Source organism: Prionailurus viverrinus, chromosome A1 (assembly GCF_022837055.1).
Source record: "Prionailurus viverrinus isolate Anna chromosome A1, UM_Priviv_1.0, whole genome shotgun sequence".
Classification (NCBI taxonomy): domain Eukaryota; kingdom Metazoa; phylum Chordata; class Mammalia; order Carnivora; family Felidae; genus Prionailurus; species Prionailurus viverrinus.
Window position 1 is genome coordinate 150,430,203 of NC_062561.1, and position 8,256 is coordinate 150,438,458.

The window sequence follows — 8,256 nt, forward strand, 5'->3', positions numbered from 1 at the left end:
CGTTGTCTCCTTCTAACCAAAGGATAAAGAGATTTAATACTTTTTTTTAATCTATTCAAGAAAATATGTAGAACATAATAACATCTCAAGAGAAGGAAAATAAACATGTAACTTACTGGTCTGTCTCCTTCTCTAAGAGATATTATCACCAAAGAAAACTCTTGTTACCACTATTTGCTTTAAAAATCTTGTGTCATTACCTATGGTTTGTTAAAAGATAAACCTAGGTGATTTTTAGTAAATACAAGTTTTTACTACTTTAATTCAAAGTACCTTAAAGTACTCAAAGTACCAAAGTTAATTATTTTTTAGAACAGAGCTAGACTAAGTGTTGTCTGATTTAAAATCTGAAAAAAAAAATTAGTAAAGATGAAACATTGCCTTCCTTGTTAGGGATTTTTTTCCTTTGGAGTAGTCTTTAAAGATATTCTCTAGTCATTATTTCATACACTAAACATATCATGAACAACAATTTTCTCTATTCCCATTTTTAAAATTAATTTGAGGAAATTGTTGGAGCAATTTGCGTTTTATTTAATGCAGAAGAGAGAACATAGTTCAAGGTACCATTGCTTGCTATTTAACATTTCATACATCAGAGAATAAGGAAATATCCAAAATCACAGTATAAAAAATATAACAAGAATGTCAACGAGATGACAGAATAGGAGAGCCCCAGCTCACATCTAACACAATGATTTGAAAGAGATCCACCAATACAGTGCTTTTGTGAGAACTTTGGGATCCAGTTAGGAGGTTGTGAAACCCTGGTTGAAGCCCAATATCAACAGAGCTGCTTCAGGAAGGCAGGACAGCACCCTGGTGGCAGACTACACAAACATGGTCCCACCTGTCAACTTAAGGCAGCCCTGACCCCTTAAGGATCTGGTTCTAGCCCTGTTTGGTCATGGTCCTTCAACCAGTGCCATCTACCAAGGGACCCTGGAGGAACCACATCTGTCTGTGGCCCCAGTAAGGGGCTTTACAGCTTCAGACCCAACTGGATTCTGATGCAACCCTGTGACCTGCTTCCAGCCCTACTCTAACACCAGTCCAGAGTCAGCCCTACTCTCACAGAGACCAGGTGAAAAAACAATTCTAAAATTTGAATAAAACTACAAAAGACCCCAATAGCCAAAGCAATCCTGAGGAAGAAGATAGTAGCTAGAATCATCCCTCTTCCTGATCTCAAACTACATTACAAAGCTGTATAATCAAAACAATATGATAGTGGCATAAAAGAAGACACCAATAGAACAGAATTGAAAGCCCAGTAATAAACCCCTGCATATATGGTCAAACAGTATTTGATAGCCAAGAATGCTTAATGGGATTAGAATATTCCCTTCAGTGAATGGACTTGAGGAAACTGAATATTCACATGCAAAAGAACTAAATTGGACACCTATCTTACATCATTCACAAAACTTAACTCAAAATGTATTAAAGACTTAAATTTTACAGTACATATTTTTCTAGAGAAGAAACATTTCTCTTTGTTCTTTCTATAATTTTCCAAAATATTTTTAGATCTATATTTTATCCAAAAATATCACGTCTAATGGCCTTAACATGTATTGTAGAAATGCTTACTAGTAGATATGATAAATCAGCTTATATACAAGCATACTTCTAAATTAAAACCTATTTCTGTGTGTGTGTGTGTGTGTGTGCGTATGTGTGTATATGCTTTCCTATAATAGAAAAGCAACTTTATTTAGAGCTAGAGGTCATGAGTTTTGAGTCAGGCTTTTCTATTATTATTTGTGCAATCTTGAGCAAGTCATTTAGCCTAAGTCCTGGCATTCTCAATGGGTTAATAATCATAATGGCTATTCTGGCATTTCACATAATTGTTGTAAAAAGAAAACACAGTAACTGGTGAAGTGCTTTGCAGTCTGCCACCATATATGAATAGAAAGTGATATTTAAGAGATATTATGTTTACTGGTATAATGCATAAATCTTATCCTAATTGATTTGTATTTTTAATTTAAGATCTTGTAAGCTTTCAACAATTGTCAAATTATCTAGAGATTATAAATTTTTCAAGTATATGGTAGCTAATGACACAAATGAATACAAAAGGGATCAGAAATCACTTTGTACTTTTAAATCAATTTTATTTTACTTTTTCTTTGTTAGCAGTTCAACATATTATTTATTTTCCACTGGAATCACTAACAGATTGATGTAAGTACTTCAGTTGAGTATGTCAACATTATATTTTGCTCTCAAAATTATAACTGAGAGACAATAAAACTTAATGTAATAAATTTTAACTGTACACAGTAGTATTAAAATATAAATTATCAACAGTCATAGACACAAAGAGACACATACATATGCTTTTTTTTTTCTCCTTTCAATTAATAGTCTGAAGCTACCATTTTCCTCATCACCACCCCCAATATCCAACCCGTTTGTAAGTCTTGCCTGCTCTGTCTCCAGATACCTTCCACATCCATCTACCGTCTCAATCTCCTTTGGCTCTCGCCTATTCCGAGCACCATCATTGCCCAGCCAGACTACTATAACAGCCCCAACTGTTACCTTTGATTTCTCTTGAACGCATCTTTAATCCTTTCCTCATAGAGCAGAATAAATATAAACATATGTAAAATCACATTATTCGTGTATTTAAAACCCTCCAACAGCTGCTCTCTGCACGCAGATCAAACACATCTACCTTAATTTGTCCTAGACCCAGTCCTCCCCATGGTCTGCTGCCTCTCTCATTCTTGACCTCACTCCATCTCTTCTCACACGACTCTTCTTCCTAAACTCCCAGTTAACACTGCTGCATTCCTGCCTTGGGAATTCAGCATTTGCTATTCCTTCATTCCCGGAGAGCAGCGTAAAGGTACCTTACTCATCTGACACTGCATGAGGGTTTTAACATCATCATATTTTTTATTCACTTATTTCTACCATCTCATTAAAATAAATGAGTACGCAGTCCAATTAGAAGAAGTATGCTAGTTAGGATATGATAAATTCTAGGAACGCTCCTGTTTTTCGTCTTAAATACTAAATCCCTAAGATCTTTCTATATAAAAATTCTGAAGCTCCCCTCCACTGCCTCCAATTAACAATAATCGCGCCTCGGATAAACCTCATTGGCTACGATACTGCCACTGCGCAAAGCTGTCCACTGCCTCCATTTGAAAAATTCTCTCCTCAGAACTTTTCATGTACTGTTTCCTTGTATCATTCACATTTTAGTTCAAATATCTTCTCAGCAAGGCCTTTCCGGCCATCCAGTCTGGACATTATCAGCCATCTTTATGTAATCTTTTGTTCTTTGTTTACAGCTCTTGCAGATCACATAATAGGTATTCAATAAATATAAGTTGAACGAATGATAGCAGTTTCATTTGTGTGCTTGTATAAGAACTTGGTAAGTACTGAAGCAGTATGTGATGATAATACTATAATATATTTTCATAGGCAAAGAATTCTCTCCTTTTGAAGTTTCCTTTAACAGGATCAAAGTTAATTAGTTAATGTATTCTTTTTCTCTATGGACAGGAAGAGAGAAGAAAGAAAAGCCAAATAATTCCCCAAATACTTTTCAGCAGTTTTTTTTTCCTTCCATTCATCATTTTTGTTTTAGCTCTTTTAACTTTATTTTTTTTTTTTCAGATAAAGACAGGCTGTCAGGTATTTGAATCTTTGAGACTACTATCACTCACTTGGATTATTTTAAGGCCAATTAAAAGGAAAACAATAACAACTGCCAGTCTTCATTTCCCAAAGTGACAAGTCATGGTTCTGTGTTGTTTTATGGTTTATGTAATGAATATCTATGCATATTTTAGTTTCAAGACAGTAAGTCTTGAAAACATGTTTTCAAAATCCATTATGCTTACTATGAATTTATGCCAATATTTTAACTAAAAGTTACCCAAATATTGAATAGTAACTGGAGATTTCATAGTAAGATGTTTAAATGCAAGGATTTCTGCTAATATGCAAACAGGTTTCCATATCGAGATTTGCTTCAGGTCACATTGCACTTGACAAGCTAGTATCACAGTTCCAGCTCTTTTATGAGTCAGTTTGGTGTTTGCAGTAAGAAGCCCAGGCTACCACCCCGCCTTCACTATCTACTGCATTAGTACTGTTTACAGTCCACTGAGGCAATCTGTTGAACTGCTCTGCATCTCTATTTTGTCTCTCAGCCACTCTTGTGCTTCTCCACCTTGGGATACTATTTTGGAGATTCATTAGGACATATTCTTTAAGCTTCCTGAGAGACTGAAAGGAATGCAAAAGAAAAAATGGAAAGACACTATATTTTATTTTAAATCTGATTTTTAAAAAGTGTGACATTCCTGTTTTACATTCATTTCCTAGGTAATGATTCATAATAGTTTTTAACTTAAAAAAAACATTGACCCAATTTACAAAGACAGCAAGGAAAACGTTCATTCATTCCAAAATGTATTGATAAATTTATTAAGAGATTGCAATGTGCTAAGTGCTGTGGGGAGGACAGATGGGAATTTTCTATTTTTAGTGTTGTTTTCCATACTGTTTCTTCATGACTTTATTATATGGAGGAAAAATAAGATATGTAAATATTTAACTATAATGTAAAGTAAAAAGTAATCTGATATCTTCTGCATCTTTCCAGATGCATTTGAATGTGAGTAAAGAAAGTCACAGAACCAAATTGAGAAGTTTCCATTTCAAATCTCAATTAGGCATACAATAGTGTCCCATGAAATTTTATCTGCTTCTGCAGTAAACTCACTTTCCCACTTGCAGAGGCAACTCTGAAAAATTCTCCTCTCCTCTAGTTGTCAGGCCCACGTTCTGCAGCTCCCATGCTGGAAGGCCTTTACGCAGCACTTTATTGGCAAAATGGAAGCTGATTTCAGGTCTCACATTCCCACAATGAAATCTGTGATGTACCTGCCCCTGCATCTGTCTTCTCTTCAGAATAAAATAGAGGACCGCTTTTTCTTTGACCAAAGGCCAGTACCTCCTTCCTTGTCCCTTGGATTGAATCCTTAGAGTCTTTCTAAAAATTTTGCCACCTCACCTCCCTCTTCTTGCATCTTCAGTCTTCCCCTCTTCACTGGGTCATTCCCATTAATGGACATGTTCTTCCTTATTAAAAAGAGAAACCTGCCTCAACAGTACATTGTGCCCTAAGTTCTTCCCTATTTTTCAGCTTTCAGCTGCTGTTAACTTCTTAAATTTTTTCTCTATTTCCTGAACTTCAGTTCACAATTCTACCTGTAGCAATCTTGCTTCCACTCCATATATTTCCTGATCAAAATTCTTGCCAAAGTTCTGGATGATATCCATGTTGCCAAATTAATGGATATTTTGCCAGGTTTTCTTAGTATATAAGACACTAGTTAACAGTTCTTCCTTCTGCAAAACCAAATCCTTCTGGGGTGTGTGTGTATATGAGTGTGTGGTGTTTTGGTTTTGGTTTTGGTTTTGGTTTTGGTTTTTGGCCTTTCTGATCCTTTCAGAGTCCTCTCCTTTCTACTTATTTCCCTAGGCAATTGCCTCTATTCTCAGGGCTTTTAAAGGTAATCCATACTTTCATTTCCCATATTCATAATTTCAGCCTTCACACCGTCCTCTAACATCCTGAATTGTATCTGATGTCTTCCTGTCCCATCAATTTGGGTCTCTAATAGACATTTCAAATTTAATATGGCTTAAAATAATCTCTTGAATTTTATAAGAAAATGTGTTTTTTCCCCTAGCCTTCTTCATTTAGCTCAAGACAAAAAGAAAAAAATTATTAATTCCTCTTTTTTATTCATGTCTGTATCTGATTCATGAAGTAGACCAATTAATTCTACTTCCAGAATATACATACAATCTGTCCACTTCTCTCCTTTCCATTGATTATACTCTATTCCAGGTTATCATTGTTTCTTCCTTAGACTATTACAACAACCTCTTAACTGTTCTGTTTCTGCTCTTAAGCCCCTCTACACAACAGTAAGAATAATATTCTTCTGATCTTACTCGAATCATTACCCTCCCCAAAGAACAGTGGCAAACAAGGAAAAGACATTTAAAGGGGACTTAAAAGATTGTTAAAATTTTGGCTGTAGATATTTAGAAAAAAATGTTTTCCAGAACAACAGACCAGCAATAGAAAAGTTTGGAAGTGAACAAGTATAAGAGGGTACCTATAGATGAGTAATTGGTTATATTTTGTTACTTCAGAGAACACATTAAAATGAGGTATAAGCAAAAAGGTCAGAGTTGAAGCCAAATAGCCTCTAATTTGCTAGGTATTTTGGAATTTGTTTGGTAATTTAATTTTATGATCAAATTTGAAAAATGAATGAAGTCAACTTTCTGTCTGTGATTAATAAGCAAATCAATAGATTAATGTAAACTATGTGGGGATTAAGTACTTAAAGTGATAAATGAGTCATATGAGCCTTTCATGCCTCAAGTATATGTCTTTATCTCATAAATCATTATACTGTCTTCTGCTTCTTTTGAAAATAGTAGATGGCAAAAATAAAAGTAAATATTGGTTTGGCCCATCTTTTTCTTTAAGAAAAGAAGAAAATTTTACTTCTAATTGATATAATTGAAAAATCTACTGTCAGCCTGCTTCCCATATGTTTTTTTTTCTTTTGTGAGGTACTTCTCCTTCTAATTAGAAATTTTGTGAGAGAGGTTTTATATCCTTCATTCTATCCACTGTTAATGAATAACTAACTTTAAAATAACCTTTCAGTGATGCAAAACTCAACATCTTATTTTAAGGCTCGGGATACCTGGTCAATTTTCAAAACTGCTTATGGATTAGGTTGTCCACATTGTCTAGAAGGACAGAAGTCTAAAAGTGAAAGAAATGAAAACATCTCCCAAATTTTATTCCACAACGTTTTTGTCAGCATTGCTTCTAGGGCTTATGCTCAACATATACACTCTTGAGCACCATTCCCCCACTTTCCAGATTTCAACGTCTTTGAGAAAGAACAAGTCATTTCACATTAAAATAAATATTGGGATTAATTAAGGCAGGCATTCTGAATTGAACACTGGGGCATCTGTGATTGTTGTGTAATAATGTGTGATGTAAATATATTGTAAATGAATGACTGAGTCAGATGTCAAATCAATTCACAAACTTTTGGTCCTTAGAGTTTTGGGCAGTAAAGCAATTAGCACTTTGGAGGTTTGTGGTCAAGAGATGCCCTTTGGGAGACAGGCAATCAATTGGGCTATGAGTCTGCTGAGCAATTTAAGGATTCCAATTAAACATTTCAAAGAAAGTCAGTTTAATTACAAATAACTGTATTGGCAAGACTAGGTGTATTCAAGCTGCCAAAGTCAATATATTATATGCAGTTTTTACAATTGCAAGAACATATATAAAAAGAAAAAGACTGTTTTCTCTATAAGCTAAGGTCAGTATAAACATGCACCATCCCTCACCCGAGATACTTTCTTTAAAGTTTAACAAATCCCAATTTCCTTTTCCAGGACATAAGACTTCATTTATCCTCTTATCTCCAAGACTTATACATCTATTTTGAATACATAGATAGATACAGGTCTATCCAAAGATGAAAGGGAAAACAAACGGACAGTGGGTATATTAACTAAAATATTTTTTAAAAGTATAAAAAGTAACAAATATCTGGGAATTCCCTTGTGTTCTAAGCCCTCTCCCTACCACTACCACCATTTTTTATCAGTTCTTATATTACTGACTGCTCCTTTTTAAAATTGTAGAATCATTTTTAAAATTAGGATGTAATGCTTCTTTGCTTCTCTGAAAAAATATGTCAGTTTGCTTCTGATAGCATAAGCTCTCAGCAAAGGTTAAACCCTTCCTATCCTTATCCATTTAAAAGGGGTCCCTGAGGGGTGCCTGGGTAGATCAGTCATTTGAGCATCAGACTCTTGATTTTGGCTCCACTCATGATCCCAGGGTCATAGAATGGAGCCCACGTTGGCCTCTGTGCTGCTCACACTCTCTCTCCCTCCTTCCCCCTCTGTCTCATGTGCAGGCTTTCTTTCTCTTAAAAAAAAGTGATTCCTGAAAATGTCTTTCTAAAGAAATTATATAAAATGTTTTTATGTGTTTATTCACACTCATTCTGCTTCCACAATAATATGAAGAGGATTACATACCAAAGATAGTATAAAATGTTAATTAAAAAAATAAAACTGGTTAAAAGACACAGGGAAACAGATGTGTCCAGCCCTTTGGGAAGAGTCCAGTAATAAAAGATCATTATTGTTTTCTTAACT

General features: G+C 34.8%; 1 pseudogene; it reads right to left on the reverse strand.

Annotated features, from left to right (window-relative positions):
- Positions 1–2,977: 2,977 nt before the first annotated feature.
- LOC125146875 (uncharacterized) lies at positions 2,978–3,149 on the reverse strand (annotated as a pseudogene).
- Between the last annotated feature and the right edge of the window lie 5,107 nt (positions 3,150–8,256).